The sequence below is a fragment of the Polypterus senegalus genome, unplaced genomic scaffold (assembly GCF_016835505.1).
Source record: "Polypterus senegalus isolate Bchr_013 unplaced genomic scaffold, ASM1683550v1 scaffold_4845, whole genome shotgun sequence".
NCBI lineage: Eukaryota > Metazoa > Chordata > Cladistia > Polypteriformes > Polypteridae > Polypterus > Polypterus senegalus.
In genome coordinates, this window is record NW_024384025.1 from 8710 (window position 1) to 32542 (window position 23833).

Here is a 23833-nt window from a genome sequence, read left to right on the forward strand (position 1 = left end):
GTTGATAACCTACTAAAAGTAACAGGGACTACTAAGGGGTACTTAGTGACTTGGAAATTGTAGAGGGAGAAGTGCTGCTAAGATTAAATAGGCTGAATGCTAACAAACCTCCAAGACCAGATAAAATTCATTCTCCAGTGTTTAAGGATGTTCATGAGTACATATATGATCCCTTGGTACAGTTTTTCTTTTTTTTTTTTTAATTTCCTAAAAACTGGAGCAAAAAGTATCCTTTGATCAGATTAACTCAAGTAACTATAAGCCAGTAAGCTTACTATGCATCACAGGTAAATTAATGGAAGGAATTTTTAAGAAAAGACTGAGCAGCACATGTCTAGAAATACTCAACATTCAGGTGAGGGAGGTTGTGTTTTATTAATATGCCTGAATTGTATGAGGAAGCTACAAGAGAACACAGTCAGAGAGGTTCATATTATATTGTTTAAATTGATTTTTAGAAGGATTGTGAGAAGATACCACATGAAAAGCTAGCAATCAAATTAAAAGAAGCAGAAATTTAGTGTGCAGTCTGTAGATGGGTACAAAGTTGGCTCAAAAACAGGAAGTAAAATGTAATGGTGAGGGGAACTTTTTCAGAATAAGGTGATGCTAAGTGAGCTTTCCAGTAGGGTTCAGTTGCTGAGGCTACTGCTCTATTTAATATATTTCTAAATCATCTGTACAGGAATAGAATCGATAAGCTATTAAAACCTGCAGATGATACCATACTAGGTGACAGTCAACGTTCAGCTAAATTGTTACAGAGTGGACTTGGTCAGCATACTGGCTTAGGGAGTCCTGTGGCAGATTAATTTTAACATAAGTAATTATAACAGATTAAATGTAGGAAGCAAAAATGGTAGATTACGTCCTGGGATACCCATCTGGAAATAGTTGTAAGATAACTTTGAGCACACCAGAATAACTAAAAGTCCTCAGAGTTGGTGAGTCACAAAGAGGATGTGCAGCATTGTTCATTATGGCACTCGTCATCTAACTCCAGGGGTCCACAGTGCATCCCATAAATGAGCCTGCCCTTTAAACTTATCTTAATGATATGGTGGGCCTCTCTTGAAGTTATGTTTCCAGCCCAGCACACCACAGTTTAGAAAATATCACAGTCCATCACAAAGTTATAGAAGATGTGAAGGATTTCACTACCCACATTAGGGTCCGGTGACTTCTGAGTTTGAAATGGGTAAAACAGGTTTAAGAATCATTATATTCTGTTTTGTTGCTTGTGTAGTTGACAACCAATATTTGGGCAAACTCTTTGCTGGTGTAGAGCATGGAAAAGGAAAAGCAACAAGGCTAAATTAAAACTCCAACAAGCCCCTGGGTGACTTAGCTCCTTCATAGAGAGTTGATCATACTTTTAACAATGCAGCGTATGGAAAGTGGCTTGTTTACTGCTGCATGGTACGTTTCATTCTTGATTTCTCCACACTTGTAGATAATTATCTAATGAAATGGGTGCGAGGATCTCCCCTGATCATTTCAACTCTCAGATACTCGATTGTTTCATCAAGCAGAAGAGGAGTTGGCTTTCTCACTCGGTCATTTCAGCTCACAGACATTTTGCTGTTGTGACATTGAGAGGAAGGGAGCTGGTTTTAGTAAAAAGGCCTCATGCCATCACACATCCCTGGGTTTGTACCCTGAATCTGCTGATGGTAGAATCCACCCCTGGGAAACGGCAATATATACAGGCAGACAAGTATACTAAGAACAAAGTGTTGAGCTGTATTGACGGAGACATGGAATATTGAGGCAACATTGAAAAGAGAAGATGGTTTTGGCTGTGGAATGAGCATTATGGACCACTGTTTCTTTCTTCTAAGACCAAAAAAAATCCTTTTAGTGAGTTGCACATTGATCAAATTGCAAGAATGCATGCAACAGGAATTTGGCAAAACTTTATATGAATATTATAGGCTGTCTTTTTATCTCTAAAGCAGACATACTGAATTTTCCAAGAAGACAGTCAAGATCTTGGTCTGAAAGTGTCTGCTTCTGCTGCCATCATCCTCATCATTAAAGAATGTTTGATATCTCCATAAAGAGTATATGCACAAGGTGCTTACAGTAGTTCTATAACAGCCATCAAACTTGATAATTCTCAGGAAATTGTCTGAAATCAAAAGAATCCATGAGAGCCATCATGGCGGATTGACAAATCTATGTTTTCAATCTGGATTGACAATTGAAGACACAAGGAATAGGTATGTTTGACTACTTTATTTAATTTGACTACATTGGTTTTTTACTGATTGTAGTCTTCAGTGGATGCTTGATGTCTCTTCATCTGAGAAGATAAAAGAAACGAAGATGAATGAACAGATTAGAGCAAATGCAACAATTAAACATTCAGTCAAAGGAATGCAGGACATCGAATGGACAAGAAGGACCAATTATCAGGAGAGGGGATGAGACTAAGGGGCAAAGATGGGTTATGACACACAAGAGAAGATTTTTAACAAACATAAGTAGAAATTTCTGAAACATTTCACACAAAACAGAATTTGCAGAGAACATAAGAAGCATAAGGAATTTGACAAACAAGAGGAGACCATTCAGTTCATCAAGCCCGTTTATTTAGCTCATCGCTAATCTGCTCCAACTCCGTGTGAAATGGACTCGATTCAGAAAGTATTCAGTCCCCTTCACTATCTGTTCACTTTATTGTGTTGCAAATTTTATTTTCAAAGTGTAATTTGGCCACTTTTGCCCATCACTCTACACTCAGTAACCCAAAATGACAAAGTGAGAACATATTTTTCAGAACGGTTTCCCAATTTTATCTCTCATATATTCCTAGACACACTCATATCCTTTGCTGTGTCACTTCACATTGTGGTCAAGTTCATCCTAGTTTGCTATAATGATCCTTAAAATGTGCAGAGAACTTGATTAGAGTCCACATGTGGCAAACTGACTGGATTGAACATCATTTAGAAAGACACACATGTATCCCTGTGTATAGAAGGTCCCAGAATTCACAATGCATGTCAGGACAACAACCAATCTGGAAGTCCAATGATCTCTCTGTAGACCTCCACAAACAAATTGTGGAGACACATAAGTCAGGGCAAAGTTATCAAACCATTTCTAAAGCTATGAGTGTTCAAAGTGACCTAATGAAATATGAAATGGAAGAAATTGGGAACCACAGGACTCTTCCTAAAGCTGGACGTCCACCCGAACTGATTAATAACCTGAGGAGGAGGGCCTTAGACAGATAGGGGAGCAAAATACCAATGGTCATCTGCTGAGATGTGGGAACCTGTCAGAAGGATGATCACCTCGGCAGCCCTTCATCAATCAGAAGTTTATAGTAGAGTGGCCTGACAGAAGTCACTCTTGAGTAAAAGGCATATAACAGTTTAAAGGACTCTGAAAGCTTGAGAAGAAACATTCTCTGAATAGATGAGACAAAAAAACTGAACTCTTTTAACCTGCCTAATCCCATCCCTGTGGTGAAACATGATGGTGGTATCATGATGTTATGGGGACAAGCAGGAAGATTAGAATTGAGGTAAGGATGATTGCTGCCAAATAGAAAGAGGTCCTTGAAGAAAACCTGCTCCAGAATTCATGCCACCGCAGACCTTTCAGCATTACAATGACTTGAAGCTTACAGCCAAAACAAAACTGTAGTGAACTAAGGACATGTCTCTGAGTGTTCTTGAGTGACCCATCCAATATCCAGGCTTGAACCTGGCAGAACATGTATGGAGAGATCTGATGACGGCAGATGATTTCCATCCACTCTAACCAAGTTGGAAGGGATCTACCAGGATGAATGGGATGAACTGCCCAAATCCAGGTGTGCCAAGCTTGCAATGACTTACCCAAGAAGACACAAACATGCCAAATGGGGCTTCTACAAAGTACTGAATTGAGAGTTACAATACTTCTATAAATAAGTTTTTGATTTTGATTAAATTTTCCAAATATTTCAAAAAACATGCTTCTGTTTTATTATTATAGGTTATTGAGTGTAGACTGATGGGCAAAAATGGAATATTTATCCATTCAAAATGAAATCTGCAAAATAATAAAATGTGAAGTAAATGAAGGAGCCTGAATATCTTCTGAAGATCATGTAAGACACTCAGTTCTCATCCAAAAACAATTCTTTCATTTTTAGAGTCAAAACTTACCGCCAGTAAGATCGTGAACAAAGAAAAGCAGAAAAAATTTGAAGTGTGAACAAATGACTAGCAAAGACAAAGCAAATGTAATTGTGAAATGTGAAACAACAAACTAAAAATATCTAAAGGTGTCATTAGGAATAAAAAGAAAAGTGAGTTAACCTCCGTGGCATACACCCTGAGAATGACTCAGAAAATGTCTCAGAATTCTATGTAACTACGCTGTCACACACGTACACATTGGAGGCGGATTAAAGGCTCATCAGTCTGCAGGGTGACATTGTACTAATGCCTCTTCTTCTTCTCTTCTCCTCCTACCCTCTCTGCAGACTAGAAGACAAATCTTTATGCTTGTTGGGTTTTTCATTACAACAGTTAAAGTGAGACTCGAGGTGACATGTAATGATCCGCTTTATACCGTTAAGCCAAAATAACTCTAGGGACAGTATTCTGCTGCCATCTAGTGGATGAAATAACATCATGGTGCAAAAAATCATCTTTCTATTTGTCTACCACTTTATGGTAACTCTATTGTAATTAATCAATATTTATGACTGGTGCAGAACCTTCAGCCAAAAACACAGTGGCAAATGAAAAGCCCTGGAGCAAGTTTGAAATGGAATCATTGCTTGATTTGTGCAGTAGCGATGATGATGTGAATCGGTCATCAAACGTTGACATGTTTAGTGAAACTAACACCTCTCTGGTAGATTCCGACCTGCTATATTTCAGTGATGTTCGTATTTGGTGTCTTCTTTTTACGACTGTTCACAATCCTTCTGACTTTCTTATTGCCCATTTATGGGTAGAGTCCACACTAAAGCTGTCAGTAGATATTAATTTCAGAACTATTTATGATTTTAATAGTCTGGTGGAGAGAATAGTTTTTGAAATGAACCGCTATGCTGAGCAGTGTCGTAAAAGTCACATTAAACTATTTTATTGTCGCAGTCACTGCAGACGACAGGTGGGTTTTTTCAGTTCCTTGATATGGCATGTGGCACCTTACAAGATGCTTTCTGAAAGTCATGATAAATAATATCATACACTCCCCTTTTGATCGTATCCTCTTTTTGCTTTGTCGTAGAATTCCAGCATGTTAGTTAAACACAACCTCCCTCTTCTGAACTAATTCTGAGTTTTCAGTATAACTCCTACCCTTGCCATGTGTTGCTAAATCTTTTCCTTAATAATTCCTTCCTTCTCAATGGGAATGTTTTGGTTTTAAGTTCTACATTACACCCAAACCAAGCTCAAGGTACATCTGGAACTTAACATGTTACTGTAGAGGGACAACTGAGATGGTGTGTACAGTCAATACATCATCTGTGCTGTCACAGGTGGACCCTTTGCTTGACCAAGGTGACTGTATAACGACGGACAGTTTCTCTACCGCACTTGAACTGCATGAGATTTTACTTCAAAGAAAACTGATGCATATGACACTGTATGTCTAATTCATGCATTTATTTCTAGTAGGATTGACTACTGCAATGCAGTGTTCACTGGATGTTCAAACTGTTCTTTATTCAGCCTCCATTTAATCTAAAATGCTGCTGCAAGAATTATTACAAGAACAACAAAATACGAACATATAACTCTAGTTACATCCTTACACTGGCTCCCAGTTAAGTTTAGGACAGATTTCAAAATCTTCCATTTAACATATAAAGCCTTAAATGGCCAAGGTCCTGCTTACGTGTCTGAACTTATCATGGCTTATAAACCGGGGTGCACATTAAGTTCTCAAGATGCTCTTCTGCTTATGATTCCAAGGACTAATAAAATAACAGTGGGAGGTCGGGCTTTAAGTTAAAGGACCCCTAAACTCTAGGGCGCTAAATGTTTATGTTTTATTGTGCTTAATTACGTTTTCCTCCTCTTTTTTCTTTTCTAATTATTTCATGTGTACCCTAAATGAGACTGTTCAATATCATACCCTTGGTTTACTGTTATTGCTATTACTGCATTAAGACTTGTTATGCTTGTTTTGGACACATCTTTAACACCATCACCTGGGTTTATTATCTGGGGATATCATCTTAATGCACTAAAATTGCTGAAGATTATATGTATGTGTATGTGTATGTATGTATGTGTATATATGTGTGTATGTATATGTATATATATGTATATGTATATATATATATGTATGTGTGTATATATATATATATGTATATATTAAGTGCAAAATTCTTTTTTCTTTTTTTTTCTTTTTCCTCTTTTAAAGACTATATTGGTAACAGATATCTCTATCTTTTAACCTTAAAGCGCCACTGCATGGGGGCTTGATGTGCTTTGGACGTGCTCTGTCTCTGGGTATGTCAGAGGACTGGGACTGCGTGAAGTGGGTTTTAGCCTCACCTGGGGAGGCAAAAAGGGAGGGTGGGGGGTTAAGGGGGGAAGAGAAAGAGAGCAGGCTTGATCTATATCTAATCTATCATCTCAATCTTTATAATTATAACTATCAACGTAATAATAAGCTGCATGGCAACAACTCTTGGGGGAATAGGAAATTAAAACCTAAACTATCTCACTTCCAGTTAAGACTATAAAATGACATCAAAAACTCAGAATCAGTGTCTCCATGATGGGACAGTTAACTTCGTAAGCTGGAATGTTAAAGGCCTGAATCACGAATTAAAGAGAAAGAAAGTACTTTCTCACCTAACAGGTCTAAATGCTAAAATAGTATTTTTACAGGAAACCCACTTACTAAGTAAGGATCAGTTCCGGCTGCAAAAAGACTGGACTGGCCAAATGTTCCATTCTAGTTTTACAAAGAAAACTAGAGGGGTGGGAATTCTTATACATAGAACAGTACCATTTGTAGCATCAGATGTAGTATTGGATCCTGAAGGGAGATATGTGATGGTCATGGGAGACTTATCTAACTGTAAAATGATTTTGATAAATGTTTATGCACCTAATGTTGATGATAAGGAATTTATACAAAATTTATTTGCATCCATTCCCAATCTGAACACTCATAAACTTATAATGGCTGGGGACTTTAATTGTGTTCTAAATCCACTTTTAGATAAGACTTCCTCCACAGGGGAACGCAACTAACACCGCAAAGATAATTACAAAGTTTATAACTGATCACAACTTATCAGATCCCTGGAGGTTTTTAAACCCAAATTCAAGAACATATTCTTTCTACTCACCAGTACATCATTGCTACTCAAGGATTGATTACTTCTTTATAGATAATAACTTCTTGCCTAAGATTAAATCTTGTAAATACGATGCTATTGTTATTTCAGACCATGCTCCGATGATCTTGGAGCTGAAATTACTAAGCCCCATACACTCACCCCACAGATGGCGCCTCAATCCGCTTCTATTAGCTGACGAGAATTGTACTGAATTTATATCCAAACAAATTGAATTCTTTCTAGAGACAAATACATCCCCTGAGATCTCTGCAGGAATACTCTGGGAAACTCTTAAGGCCTTCTTAAGAGGACAGATTATCTCATATCTTTCCCACAGAAATAAATCCGAAGCGAAGAAAGTAGCAGAGATAAAAAGTGAAATTACTAAAATAGATGAAGAACATGCCAGACTACCAAGCGAGACTCTACATAAGAGGAGGCAGGCTCTACATTCAGAATTAAACCTCTTGACAACTAAAGAAACCGAACAACTAATTTACAAATCCAGACATCATTATTATGAACATGGAGAGAAAGCTAATAAGCTTTTAGCAACAAATTCACAAGCAAGCAACGCAATCTCGTAATTACTCACGAATGGAGATAAAATCATCGAACACAAAAATATAATGTACACTTTTAGAGACTACTATAAATCCCTATATACTACTGAGTTTAAAGAAGACAATATACAATCTAATGCATTTCTGGATAAATTACAGATACCACAGCTTTTAGTGTGGAGAACTCGATAAACCTCTGTCATTATCAGAATTACTGGATGCTATAAAGTCACAAGGTGGAAAAGCAGCAGGCCCTGACGGCTACCCTGCAGAGTTTTACAAGAAATTCTCCGCTCAGCTAATCTCCTATTAGCAACATTTACAGAAGCCAGAGATAACCAATCTCTTCCAAAAAGCACTAATCACTGTCTTTCCAAAACAAAATAAGGACTTATTACAATGTGCATCATACAGACCAATTTCACTTCTGAATAACGACGTTAAAATACTCTCTAAAATCATAGCTAGAAGGATGGAGAAAGTGCTCCCTCGTAATATCACAAGACCAAACTGGATTTATTAGGGGCCGACACTTATCTTCAAATCTTCGACGCCTGTTTAATGTAATATACTCACCAACTAAATCAAACACCCCAGAAATATTATTATCATTGGATGCAGAAAAAGCATTCGACATGATTGAATGGAAATACCTCTTACTATTTTGGAGAAGTTTGGGTTTGGCCCAACATTTGTGCATGGATTAAATTACTGTATACTAACCCAGAAGCTTCAGTTTGCATCAATAACATTTGCTCAGACTACTTTAAACTAGAACGTGGCACAAGACAAGGATGCCCTTTGTCACCACTGCTGTTTGCAATTGCCATTGAACCACTGGCAATACATTGTCGAAATACTGATCAGATAAAGGGGATTAGCAGAGAAGGACTGGAACAGAAAATCTCATTATATGCAGATGACATGGTACTGTATATATCGGACCCAGAAAATTCTGTGCCTGCAGTCTTAGCAGCACTCACAGAATTTCAAAAGCTCTCTGGTCTCAGAATTAATCTGAATAAAAGTGTACTCTTTCCGTGAATTCGCAAGCATATAATATTAGATTAGACACCCTTCCTTTTATCATTGCAGAACAGTTTAAATACCTCGGGTAAACATCACAAGTAAACATAAAGCTCTATATCAACAAAATTTTCGTCTGCATGGAAAAAATTAAACAAGACTTGCATAGATGGTCAACCCTTCATCTCACACTAGCTGGAAGAATTAACACTGTTAAGATGAATATTCTTCCTAAGCTCCTTTTTATTTCAAAACATACCAATATACATTAATAAATCGTTCTTTAAGCAATTAGATTCAACAATAACCTCATTTATTTGGAATTCTAAACATCCACGCATCAAAAGAGCGACCCTACAAAGACAAAAGGCAGAAGGTGGCATGGCTCTACCTAACTTCCAGTTTTATTACTGGGGCAAATATACAGGCGATAAGAACCTGGACACAAATAGAAGAACATACACAGGCATGGACCGCAATAGAAGTAAAATCCTGCAGTACTTCTTTGTATTCCTTGCTGTGCTCCAATAAACACACGTTATCGGCAATACACTAATAACCCAATTGTGCTCCACTCACTTAGAATCTGGAACCAATGTAGAAAGCATTTTAAGACGGAGAAGCTTCTTTCTGTGGCACCCTGCAAAAGAACCACCTCTTTCAACCCTCACAAACATATGCAGTTTTTAATATCTGGAAAAATTTGGAATTAACTTGCTTAGAGATCTTTATATAGACAACGCCTTTGCATCCTATGAACAATTACATTCCAAATTTAACATTCCAGCTACAAATTTCTTTCACTATCTTCAAATCAGGAACTTTGTTAAACAGAACCTTCCAGATTTTCCTCATCTTGCACCCTCATCCACGCTGGAAAAATTATTGCTCAATTTCAAGGAGTTAGACTCCATCTCTACAATATATAAAATCCTTTTACAATCCCTTCCTTTCAAAGATCCAAGAGGACACTGGGAAAATGACCTCTCAATTAATATATCAGAAAAGGAGTGGAAAGTAGCAATGCAGAGAATTCACTCAAGCTCCATATGCAAAGCATACAATTATACAACTCAAAATTATATATCGAGCACATCTGTCTCGACTAAAACTCTCAAAATGTTTCCAGGGCATGATCCAACCTGCGAACGTTGCAACCAAGCCCCAGCCTCACTGGGTCACATGTTCTGGGCCTGCACCAAATTAACATTATTCTGGACAAAAATTTTTAATTACCTCTCAGACAGTCTTGGACTCACAATCCCTCCTAACCCATTAACAGCTGTGTTTGGGGTTCTTCCAGAGGGTCTTAAAGTGGAGAAAGACAAACAAATTGTGATTGCATTCACTACACTGTTGGCACGCAGACTTATTCTGATAAACTGGAAGAACCCAAACTCTCCTCTTTTAAGTCAGTGGGAAACTGATGTGTTATATTATTTGAAATTGGAAAAATCAAATACTCAGTTAGAGGATCTGTGCAGACTTTTTCAAAACATGGCAGGATCTAATCAGTAATATTTTGAAATGAGTTTATAAAGCACAGAGAATTTGTTGATTTAGGTATTTTTTACAAGCCTTAAATTTTACACCATTTGGCTTGCTCTCTCTCTCAAGGGTGGGGATCGATCTGTTCTTAGCATAATTTTTTTTTGTAAAACTTGATTACTATGTATTGATTATAATAAAATTAATAAATAAATTAAAAAAAAAAAAAAAAAAAAAGGACCCCTAAACTGTGGACTGGTCTGCCTGCTACTATAAGAGATGCCCTTTTGGTCTCAGCTTTCATATCCCGGCTGAAGACTCACTACTTTAGTTTAGCACACCCTGACTAGAGCTGCTGATTAACTGTACAGACTGCATCTTTGTTGTTAGTCATTAGCACTAAAATATAAGTAATATGATCGTTAGAATTTGTTACTAACCCTCACCTCTTCTGCTTCTCTTCTCTGTACTCACATGTGGCACTTGATGCCACTGCCCACCCGCCAAGTTGTTCTGCCTGCCTAAGGTAAAGTCATCTCTGATGGAGGTGCGCAGGATTTGTTGGGTAGAGGGGTCCTTTCATCGTATTGGCTGACCCAGTACTGACTCAGCTGTGGAATGGCCATTAGGGGGAGGCAGCTTGATGGCTGAGGTCTCCAGGACTCCAAATCCAAATCCTATTGTGTGGTATCATCTACTGTTGAATTCTGCTTTGCACTTGTAATATTTCTATTGCACTATAATTGAGGATTACTTGTGTTCTGTTCTGTGTATTGCATTGTATTGACTCCCTTTTTTGACACTCACTGCACGCCCAACCTACCTGGAAAGGGTTCTCTCTTTGAATTGCTTTTCTTAAGGTTTCTTCCATTGTTTTTCCCCTACAAGGGTTATTTTGTTTTGGAGTTTTTCCTTGTCTTCGTAGAGAGTCAGGGATGGGTGGATGTCAAAAGGCAGGGCCTGTTAAAGCCCATTGTGGCACTTCTTGTGTGATTTTGGGTGATATAAAAATAAACTGTATTGTATTTTATGACTGAACTGCCGTGACATGCCTGGTGATTCTTGTTTTCTGAACACATCAAGGTGAGGCGTGGTGAAGTAGATGTGAGGCAAAAAGGCAAAATGATTGCAATGAAGTGGAAGGACAAATAAGATGTCTGCCTCCCCAGCATTTCTCACAATCAGCAACTGTCAATGATCTTGTTAGGAAAAATGGGGAAGTCACTAAGCCTGGTGCTGTGGTAGGTTAGAATAGGTAGACTGCATTGATCATGTGTGTCAGGCACTAACATTCTACTTTGTGGCGAAATAATACTGTAAAAAAAAAAAAAAACAGGCTGCCTGGGGTCCCAGGTGGGCGAAAAAAAAAAATTTAATTTTAACAAAAAGAAAGTAAGTGAGCAAAACTCAAGCACTTCAATGTGTGATCACTTGTCAATAAACAGTCATTTCAATCAATCGTTTTAGGTGGGTGTAGTACTTGCTTTGGGTAGCGTAGAAGCCTGGACAACATCTAAACTGATATGCCATCCTTCAGGAGGGTGGTGTCCTTTTATATCGGGTGGCTCAGGACAGGTGGGGCTTCTTTCATTTCGGTACCTTCCAGGGGCAGTTTCTCGAAGGCTTTGAGAGAAGAAGAAGAGAAGTGGCGTACCACCCTCTCATCCCAGGGTGGTATTACTTACTTTAAGAGAGCCAGGAAGATGACCCTCTGGTGTACATGCATGATGCCTGTCATGCAGCGGAAACATAAAAAAATATTTTAAAAAAATGTTTCGATAACTGCTTGAACAGTGTCTATGTGCATTGGTGACCGTTTCAAGAAATGTTGCAAAAAGGACATGTGGACACGTGACTTATTTTTCCTACTTTGATTCTGCTAATGTTTTGGAAGATATGTTTCTCTAACACAAAATAAAAGTATTTTTGTTGATGAAAATAAAAATCAATCCTTTTTTCTAAACCTCTGCTCTCTGATCTGCTTTATGCCCATTTTTGCTGCGCTTAGGATGCTAACCAAAGTTGACAGGGACACAGACAGAGCAAAAACAACGATAGAGTCGTATGGTATCTTAAACTCAGTGCCTTACCAATTTGGATTGACACACATGATCGCCAACCAAGGTATCCCTGTAAGAGAAGTAAAGCATTAAAATGACATACTTTGATAAAGAAATGACCAACATTCTACTGAGGAATAAAATAAACAAAAAATAAATCAAACATATCTGACTAAAAGCATCTACACTAGATAAGACCCAGGAAATTAATCAACCACTAATAATAATAATAATATTAACAATTTTTTACATCTATATAGTGCGTTCCCCACTACTGAAAGGGCTTTACGTAGTGAGTAGGGAGCCACTTCAACCACCACCAATGTACAGCATCCACCTGAATGATGCAATGGTAGCCATTTCTGCTCCAGTATGAACACCACACATTAGCTGTTTGGTGCTGACAGGGTGAGGGATAGTTAGCCAGTTAGGGGGCCAGCAGGACTAGGCCATGGCAGTCAATTTAGCAAGGACATTGGGATACAACCTACTGTTTACGAAGGATCTTTTATGAGCACAGAAAATCAGGACCTTGATTTTATGTCTCATCAGAAGGACGGCACCATTTTTACAGCACTAGGCAAATCATCGCTACTGTCACTGAATGCAGAAGCTCACGGTTCTTTATTTTCCATAGGTTACAGAACCTTCTTCAAAGAAAAACTCATATCCTAATATGCTAGGTAGATGCATCCCTGGGCAACACTACCTGTACAGATATGCAAGACATGCTGGGAATTGGAGGCTAATTTACTCAAGGGGATGGTCTCTCCTATTGACATTGGAAGGGGCAGGAACATCTGTTGCCTCTCAGGATCATCCCTCAAGTGCCAAGGGATGGTGGTGGGATGATTGAGACAGGCTTTGGGCACCCCAGTGGATAACTGCTGAGGTGGCTGGGATGAAAGCTGATTTTGGTTGACCACTCTTGTTGGTGTCCTCAGTGCATTAGTCCGTCCTCATTACATGACTATTGATTGGTTCCTGTGTTTTGTTTCAGTATCTTTTTAAGGAGTGTCTCGTTTGCCCTTTGTCATTGGAATTTGACCAAACAGGCAGGTGCTGATGAGATGGCTACATTAGAGGCTTAGAAGAGCATCACCAGAGAAGATCCTCATCACCTGGTGAAGTCTATAAATTGCAGACTTCAAGCAGTCATTGCATGCAATGGATATGCGACAAGGTCCTAAATATGATGGATTTAATACACCTGCCATTGTGGTTTCCCAAACATTATGACACACTGAAATGGGGTGACCACATAGAAAGTGTTGTCACTTCTACATGGTGTGACTGAAATGTATGCAAATACCCAAACATGAAAGTCTACAATGAGCATTTTTGTCTCATCTGAATTGTTTGATTTGTAACTTTAAACTGTAAAACAGAGGGGGATATCAAAGAAAAATGTGTCTTGTCCCAAACATTATGGAGAGAACTGAATTTGCTTTTCTGTTGTGAAAAAATTCAAGGAACACATTACAAATCAAAATGTAAAAAACATCTTACTTGAACAACGGTTCTCACTCAGAGGGGCCTGAAAGAGAATAAAATATGACTGATCAGAAGACTAAAGCATTGGACTTAGGTTTATAATGTCAATGATAACTTCACATGATAATCACAGAGCATTGAAAATGAAATAAAATAAAAAATAAAGAATCCCTGACTAGCACTCAGATGACTGAGAGATGTTCACATCTATAAGAGAGCAGATACTCCATGATGGGTCTCAGTACATTTTAAAAGCTTGTGGTGATCAATCAGCTACCATTTTGGCTCACATTTTGAAGACCTCACTGACAGAATCGATGTCTCTGCCTGCTCTGTAATCACAATTGCCCTTTCCAAAAGAAAACAATTAAATTCCTTGAGAAGCCGACATATTGAAAATTAAGTGAAATGTGGACTTCTGGAATATCATCAACAGGTCAATACATTTCACGTGTACAGTGGATTCAGAAAGTATTCAGACCCCTCCACTTTTTTACAATTTGCCATGTTGCAGCCTTGTGCTAAAATCGTCTCAGCTAATTTTTTATTCATCAAGCAACACCCAATACCCGAGAATGACTAAGAGTGAAAAATATATTTTGGCAAAGTTATTAAAAATACAAATCTGAAGTAGCACATTATTGTAAGAATGTATACCCTTTATTCAGTACTTAGCTGAAGAACAATTCCAGCCTGCAGACTTCTTGGGCCTGCTGCGACGAGCTTCACCACCCTATCTGAGAATTTTCTGACATTCTTCTGCGCTGATCCTCTCAAGCTCTGTCTGGCTGAAGGGAGATTGCTGTCATTGTCCTGTTGGAAGGTAAACCTTTGGCCCAGTCTGATGTCCAGAACACCCTGGAGCAGATCTTCATTAAGGAAATCTCTGCACTTTGTTTCAGCCTCTCCTCAACCCTGACTTGTCGCCTGTCCCCAACCCCACAGCATGATGCTGCCACCAGTCCATACTTCACTATTGTATTCACCAGTTCATGAGTGGTACCTGGTTTCCTCCAAACATGATGCTAATCTTGGTTTCATCAGACAAGAGAATTTTATTTCTAATAGTCTGAGAGTCCCTTAGGTGCCTTTTTGTAAACTCCAAGCAGGCTTCTTTCTGTCTACTCTGTCATAAAGTCCACATTGGTGAACTGATTTCTTTCTGTTAGTTTCTGTCATCTCCATGCAGGTTCTCATAAGGTTCTTGGTCACCTCCCTTACTAAAGCTTTTCTCGTACAATTGCTCAGATTCGCCAGGTGGCTCACTCTAGGGAGAATTGTGGTTGTTCCAAACTTCTTCCATTTAAACATTTTGATGGCAACTGGGTTCTAGGGATCATTCAATGCTGCAGTAATATTTTTCTAGCTTTCCTCAGAACTGTGTCGACACAATACTGTCTCCAAACTGTTCAAGTAGTTCCTTGGTTTTTCATTTTTTGATTTTGCTATACTTTATTAATTCCCAAGAAGAAACTGTCTTTTCACACAACCTTTGGGAGTGCAGGGTGACCCATTGTACAGCGCTCCTGAAGCAATGTTTAGGTGAAGGGACTAATGGAGTCGGATCCCTTCTGGCAGTAACACCATTTGATCTGGCAACCTTCCAGATACCAGTGCAGGTCCTTAGCCATGGGACCACCACTTCTGTTCATCTGTGGGACATTTTATAGACATCTGTGTGTGCCTTTACTAATCAGTCAAATCAAATGAATTCACCACAGGTGGACTCCAAGCAAGATGTACAAATATCTCAGTGACGATAATAAAATGGGGTGCACCTGAGCCAGATTTCTAGTGTCATCGCAAATATTCTGAATACTTGTCTCGATGTGAGATTTTAGTTTATTATTTTTATTACATTTTTTGAAATGTCGAAATCAGTGTTTTTGCTTTTATTCTGAGATACTGACTGCTGCTTGATGTAAGAAAAATGTGATGCAAATGATTTTAGCAACAACATAACAAAATGTGTAAAAGGTCTGAATACTTTTTGAATCCTCTGTACTTCTCACCATTGTGGAACACTTGGATAATAAAAGCTGCTGTGCTAGACTACCATTAATAGAATTTAGTGTTTAAAGGATGTTTGGTATTTTTCAACTTGAATTTATTTCTTCACAAACATGTTACAGACACAGACACATTTGTTGGTACCCTTCCAGCTCATTGATAAAGTGCTGTTTGCCCCCTGAAAAGTGATGACATGCCACCTGTGAATCTGCATGCCTTTGATATGTCATCGTTTAAAGTTTGAATAAAGAACACGTGATGCTTATTCTACAGAGATCTTCTAAAATGGTCTGGACACATTTGTTGGAACCCCTAGAAAAGACCCTAAGTAATTGGATTCAAGTGGATTTTCAAACTTCCTCTTTTCTTGAATGTGCGTCACTACGTCTCTAATCATACAATCCCACATTCAGCCGATTTAAATGAAGAAAAATCTTCACTCTGCTGTTTGGTGTAATAGTGTGACACGCACTGAACATGGGCCAGAGAAAGCAAAGGAGAGAGACATCTGAGGAGACCAGAAAGAAAATGATAGTCAAGCATGTTAAAGGCAAAATGTAGAAGAACATCTCCAAGCAGTTTGATGTTCTTTTGACAAAAGTTGCACATATTATTAAATGTTTAAGGTCCTGGGACTGTAGCCATCCTCCCTAGATGTGGTTGCAAGAAGAAAATCAACCCCAGAATGCGCAGAAAGACAGTGAGAAAGGTAGACTAAAAACCATGGACAGCGTCCAGAGAGATAAAAGCTGAACTCCAAGATTAAAGTCCATCAGTATCTCCTTACACTTTTTGAGTGACATTGGGCTCAATGAAAGAAGACTCCACTGTTGAACAAAAAACATAAAAAAGCCAGACCAGAAGTTGCATAAATACATATTGATAAGCCACTATGCTTCAGGGGGAAAGTCCTTTGGACAGATGAGACAAAACTGGAGCTTTATAGCAAGTCACTTCATCTCAGTTTTCTCAGTTTCAAGTTATTTCAGAGACAATTGTGGGTTCATATTTTTTCATAAAGGGGAACTGACAAATTCATCTATGTCTTTATATTTGTATCTGTGTCCAAAGACAAGAAAATGAAGCTTTCAAGGAAAAGAACACCAGACCTACTGTGAAACATGGAGGAGGTCTGGTTATGTTTTAGGGCTGCTTTGCACTGTTCCCTGCATTGGGTGCCTTAAGTCTGTGCAGGGAACAATGAAGTCTCAAGACTATCAAGATATACTGGAGTTAAAATTACTGCCCAGTGTCATAAGAAGTCAAGCAAAATGAACCCTTTTATTGGCTAACTAAAAAGATTACAATATGCAAGCTTTCGAAGCAACTGAAGTAGGAGCCTGAGTTGCCTTGACTTCTCACTACCTTCATAATGACTAATATGGTACAACACCCTACTGCCCAGTGTCAGAAAGCTCTGTGTCAGTCACAAGTCCTGGATCCTCCAATTAGATATGGAGCTAAAAACCCACAGCTAAAAGCACCCAGAAACAGCAAAGAAGAAAACTTTGGACAATTCTGACGTTTTCATCTAGGAGCCCTGATACGAATCCTATCGAACATCTGTGAAAAGTACTGAGACATGCAGTGTGGAGAAGACCCCTTCAGGAGCAGTTTGAGTGGGCCAAACAACTTGTGGACGGGTGCAGAAGCTCCTGGAATCGCTTGTTTGCAGTATTTGCAAATTCTAAAGGTTGTACAACAGGTTAAGGGTAACATCATTTTTGTCCATGCCACTTTCATTTGTGTTATTATTTGAAATATTCTATTGAATTAAAACACTAAAGCAAAGTCTGACTTTTGTTGTACACAGAATAAACAGTGATTGCTGCCAATTAGTTTTCTCAGTTTATTTCAGAGACAATTATGGGTTCATCTTTTTTCATAAAGGGGAACTGACAAATTCATCTATGTCTGTATATTTGTATTTACCATATGAAATTGTGTTCTGAAGTTAAGTGCTCTCTATATTATAAAAGAAATATCTTGCCCACCGTGGTCCTTTACATTGTAGTGTACAGGGCATGGAGGAAAAATGATAAAACTTTCCCAATATGTTCATTTTTTCAGGCCAAGACATTTGTGAGTATTGACCCATGCCTTTCCTTGTTTGAAGTGCATATTTATGACAAAAAAAGGAATCTGGAAATAATCGTTTTATCTCATATTCCTGGTATGTCTTTTTCTTATGGTAAAGGTACATTTTCTATTCTCTTGTGCGAGTTCTCACATAAATAGAAAATTAAACCAACCGTGTGGTGTGAAAAGTCAACGTTGGTCAGTTGATAGGAAACCGCAACCAGGAACATGTGAAATGATGCTGGGCAGGAAGACTAAGCGATGAGCCATCTCACACAGCTGGTCTTCTTTTAGGACAGCTGATTCGCATTATTCCAGTATTTTTTATTTCAAAGGGACATGTATTTTGTAATGTGTGGATAATCACAAGATGCAGATCAATACTTGACAATTACTGTATCATAGCTTGAAAAATGGACGTATTCTGTAGGTTTTTAAGAGTTTCCTTCATACCCCCTAGTCAACAATGTAAAGTGCCAAGTCAAGTCAATTGGGGAGCATGCACTGGTACAGTGAGTTGCCGCACCCACTACATGACGAAACAACTCAGGATCCCGGTTTGCAACCCCCCAGGCAGACACGCGGTCCAGTCCCACCCTCCAGAAATGACCCTCTATCCGCCGCAGACAGGTGTTACATGGGCGATCCCTTGGCCTGGTCCAGCTACTCAGGTCCCCAACAATGAGGATCTTATGAGCCGGATCACCCTCAGGGAAAAGCGCCACATGGCCGTAGTGCCGTAACTGACGTTCCCTCAAAATGCAGGTTATGTGCCTCATTCAGGACTCCATGAGCAGCTGCTCATTCGACATAAAGTCAAACCAATGGTACCCAAGGATTTTCTGGAAAGACACAGTACCGAAGGAGTCCAGTCTTCATCTCAGGTCACTGGATATCATCTAGGGAATCAGTAGTCGGGAGCCCAGGATTCCCGGACATTTTTCATTCCCGCATTCCCGGGAAACCGGGAATGGCCAAGCTCGCATATATAGCATGTAAAAGTCTAAAAATCGATCAAGAAATAACAGAGTTATAGTTGAAAATAATTAAGTGGCACAGTTTTTTGGCCCACGGTGTAGTGTTTTGCAGATTAATTCAGTCAACCAGCAGCAGTTGTCAGTCTCCTGGCTCCAACTAAGACTGAGTATAGTGGACTGGGAGGAGTCTGCACTTGGCAACTCACGAATGCCGGGACAGGGCAGACTTCATTGACGTCTGTCAGACAACAGCTTTGAACAGCAACTTGAAATTGCAATTCGTCAGTCTGTTGCATCCACATTATCTGTGCCAAGAAATTTGCCATCACAAAATGATGACAAGAAACTGGATGCATCAGTAAAAGCTGAAATGGCGGTGTTTCAGAGCAACGGCAAGCGCGGGCATTGTTTAGAACAAGTGTATCATTATTTGATCTGGTAGATCGCGTTGCATTTAAAAAAATTTTTTTTTTAAACGTTAGTCTATCATATATCCTCCCTATGGCATTTGCCACTTGATTGACATACAGGGCGGCCAGTCTGAGATCTCCTTTCTTCTAACACACTGGTCATCCCACATGCACCCATACAATCAGATTGTTATTCAGACTACGAATGCCATGAATGCAATTACACCGATCTACATGCTGTCAAATAAACGAACCACAAGCCAGTGTGTATGCCTGATGAGCCCAGAATTAGGGTGAAACACGTGTCGCGTACTCTTTGCATTATTTGACAGTAAAACTTTGCAACATTCTATGATCTGCTTCTCACAACTGAAGAGGGCACCGTGGCGGATGTTTGCCGACACAAGCAATACCTGGTAGGTAACCATCCATACAATCAGATTGTGATTCAGACTACAAATGCCATGAATGTAATTACCCCGATCTACATGCTGTCAAATAAACAAACCACACGCTGAGGCGCAATGTAAAGGGCGAAACACGTGTCGCGTACTCTTTGCATTATTTGACAGTAATATATATAGCATTTTTAATGTAGGTAGATCATTTCGACCTGGTCATTTTAAAAGTAGCTCGATAGCCGAAAAAGTGTGGACACCCCTGAACTAGATACATGTACTTATATGACAGCATGAACTGCTTGTAGATAAGGTTAGTCTTTTATTGGTGTCAACATATTGCAGTAGTTTTATTAAAAATAAGTGTCGGCCGTTCTAAAACCATTCACATGTGAGATGCCCGTGTACTGTGTCATCCCTGGAAGCCCTGGATTCCCGGGAATGACATGCAGTATTCCCAAATTCCTAGGAATGGATTTCCTAATAGCGTCCATGTCTCGCAACCATATAGCAAAAGACAGGAAGCACCAGGACTCTAAAGACTTGGACCTTCGTCCTATAGAATAGATATCGGGAGTGCCACACACCCCTTCCCAGCAGCCTCATGACCTCCCATGCTCTCCCAATCCGTCTAATGACTTCAGAGGAAGAGTCACCAGACACATGAATGTCACTGCCAAAGTAAGTAAACCTCTCAATAAGGTCAACACTCTCTCAGCAAACAGACACACTGCTGATTGGCTGTGCCCAACAGGTCATTAAAGGCCTGGATCTTTGGTTTTTATTCAGGACACTCGCAAGCCCAGACACTCAGACTCCTCGCTCAGTCTCGAGTTCCCCGATCAGAGCCTCCATTGACTCCGCAAAGATTACAGCATCATTAGCAAACTCAAGATTAGTGAATCTTTCTTCACCAACAGATGCCCCACAGCCGTTGGACTCCACGACCTTGCCCAACACCCAGTCCATACAAGTATTGAACAGAGTAGGAGGAAGAACACATCGCTGACGAACACTAGAATCAACTGGGAAAAACACAGAGGTCCTGCCTCCGCTCTGCACAGCACTCACAGTACCAGGGTACAGGCCGGCCATGATATCCAGCAACCTCGAGGGGATCCCGCGAACCCTCAGGATGTCCCACAGGGCATCGAATGCTTTGCGAAAATTGACAAAGGCTGCAAAGAAACTCTGCCGAAATTCACGTTCGTAAAGTGCCAGTGTGGGCAAAATATTTTTTAGAAATTTATAGAAAGCACTTTGTGCACGTTTGTGAAAAAATTACTTTAACTTGAAAAATATCGAACTTATCCTTTAACACCTTAGTACCAGCACTTTATGTGCCACTGGATTTTATATGCCGTCTGTGCTCACTGTGGAGTCCATCTGCACCGGTTTTGTAATGTGATGGCCTGGCACCTGATCAATCCATGGAGTTGTGTGGTCTGCAATGTAATTGTGGTGAGGCAGAGATCTCAGCAAAGGGATCAGACTATTTCTAAACTGATTTTGAATCAATTTCCAAACCTTTCTGAACACACGTCTCCACTTTGTCATTATGGATTATGGAGAGTAGATTGATGGGCAAAAATGTCAAAACCTCTCCATTTCAAATATTAAATGTATGACACAATAATGTGTACAGAAAGTGGACGGAGTCTGAACACACTCTGAGCCCACTGTAACAACAACGTAAAGAAATCTGTAGATGTCAAAAGTATACAAGTACTGCTCTCCTGCTATCTCCATAGTTGTTTATACGGTATATAAACTAAAAATTAAGAATCAGTAAGAATATAAAAGCATTTCATTCAGTTAATTGTTGTGTCTGAGAAGACCCTGCTGTATTCATTTCAGGTTTAGAGTAAATCAGCTAAACTGACCAGAAATGTGGAGCATTAATACTCACCGCAGCCACCATTGCAACAAGCAGAGCGACGGTGGTGAGGAGGCAAACTGCTTTCACAGCAAACATGGTGATTGTCTCAGAGGTTGAGGTCTCAGGATCTCTAAACACTTGGGCATGTTATGCACTTTTATATGTTTAGACAAATGCAAATACACCAATTATTAAACAAAAAAGTGATCTCACTAATTTGGATTTGCATGTAAGGTGGGAACATAATAAATAATTTGGTTCTTTATCACCAATGCAAAAGATTTGACTATATAGGGCCTGAAGGTAGTTTTATTAAACCACTTCTTTATTACAGGAGTTTTACAAAGGAGAAAAAATGATGCAATTTTAAGTGCAGAGGCAGCGTTTACTTCTGAAATGATCAAGGCAGAAACCTATAAAACAGCAATAAACCTAAGAAACAATAAAATAAGACAAAAAGCCTAAATAAATCAGTGAGTATGAGCTAAGGCTGTCAAATTTTTTCAAAAAAGCAGTGGACCTGACTGGAGTGGGAACCGAATGTCCTGACCTGAGCAGTGGCTCAAGTGGAATACACATCTGGCAGCACTCCTTGTTGTGTGCCATGCATAGCAGGCCTCATTCTTCGACAAGTAGGGGACATTGCAGTACCCCAAACACTACCACAGTGACAGAAGCCCCAGATTCATATAAAAAGTTTATTATAATAATTACCTTAACAAAGTACTTCTTTGTAATAATAACCCCAACACAAGCACAATTCTCCTCTTTTCTTTCGTTCCATTCTTCCCGGGTGAGCTTTACCCTCTTCCAGCCAAATCCAACTCACCCAGAGGAGGTCCAGCAGCTCGTTTCATCTTAGAGCCAGGAGTACTTTCAAGTCTGTCACATTTCATCTAGGAAAGTCAGGCAAAACCTCCCAGTGACAAGAGAGCCTGCCTCCTGCAGCTTCTCCTGGAGGCACCCGAGGACCCCATTAGGGCTGCTCACCAAAACTCCAACTCCTATGCAGCCCTACAGGTGTCAGAATGGGAAGAACACCAGAAGGTATGGAATTTTTAATAAACGTATAATATTTTACTATGTATTATAAGTGCATATATTATACTGTATATATTGTGGCAGAGAGCCAGGGCCCTGATAATGAAAAGGCCAGGGGGGAGAGTTTTTTCAAGCCCATTTCTCTAGGGGGCGCATGGACATTTGCTGGGCCCTATTTGGCTGCACTTCCGCCACCCCCGGAAGGAGATTGTTGGGCACCTGGAGTCCTTCCTGGCACCCTATAAAAAGGGGCCATTTGCCAGAACTTGGCGGCCAGAGCTGGGAGGAAGAGAGCAAAGCCTGAGGAGGAGTGGAGTCCTATGGACTGGCGGCAAAAGGAACTGTATTATGCTCTGTGAGTATTGAGTGCTGTGTTGGTGATTTGTGCACCGTGGAACTGTAAATAAACCGGATGTGGGTGTTGAACCTGTGTCCTACCTGTCTGTGTTGGGGTTAGGGTGGGCTGTGCGAGCTGCGGGCTACACAATATATATATATATATATTCTGGGGGACTGCGGGGGCCTTTAACCAGCCAGGATGCCAGGACAGTTTCTCCCCTGGACCGACAGAGGGCAGCCCCATTGGTTTTCAGTGGGGCCACAATTCTTGAGCATGGGAGCTCAACCCTACTGGGGGCCATGGTCACCACCAGGGGGGGCGCATGGACTTTTACAGGCCCCTATTTGCCAGAACTACCGCCACACCCGGAAGTGCTGCCGGAAGAAGGTTGTTGGCATCTGGAGTTCTTCCGGGTCCCCTATAAATTGAGCCAGTCACCACCACTCAATGGCCAGAGTTGGGAGGAAGAGGACAAAGCCTAAGGAGGAGTGGAGGCGGAAGGACTGGCGGCATGAAGGGACTGTGAGCCTTGTGTTGTGTTGGTGTACTGTGCACAAGACAGTAAATAAACTGTGCGCTGGGTGCAAAACCTGTCTCCTGTCTGGGTTTGCTATCACAATATATATATATACAAACTCACACACACACATATCTGTGTGTATATATATATATATATATATATATATATATATATATATATATGGTAGCATGAGGCGATACCTGGACCCTACAGAGGTTGCACAGGTAGTCCAA

The 23833-nt window shown here is 39.9% G+C and overlaps 1 long non-coding RNA gene across 1 annotated transcript; it reads right to left on the reverse strand.

Annotated features, from left to right (window-relative positions):
- Positions 1 to 2223: 2223 nt before the first annotated feature.
- Positions 2224 to 21822, reverse strand: LOC120521772. Its single transcript, XR_005632190.1, has 4 exons — positions 21730 to 21822; positions 13962 to 13989; positions 12483 to 12522; positions 2224 to 2305 (listed from the first exon to the last, which is right to left on the reverse strand). It is a non-coding gene; the product is annotated as an uncharacterized LOC120521772 (long non-coding RNA).
- Between the last annotated feature and the right edge of the window lie 2011 nt (positions 21823 to 23833).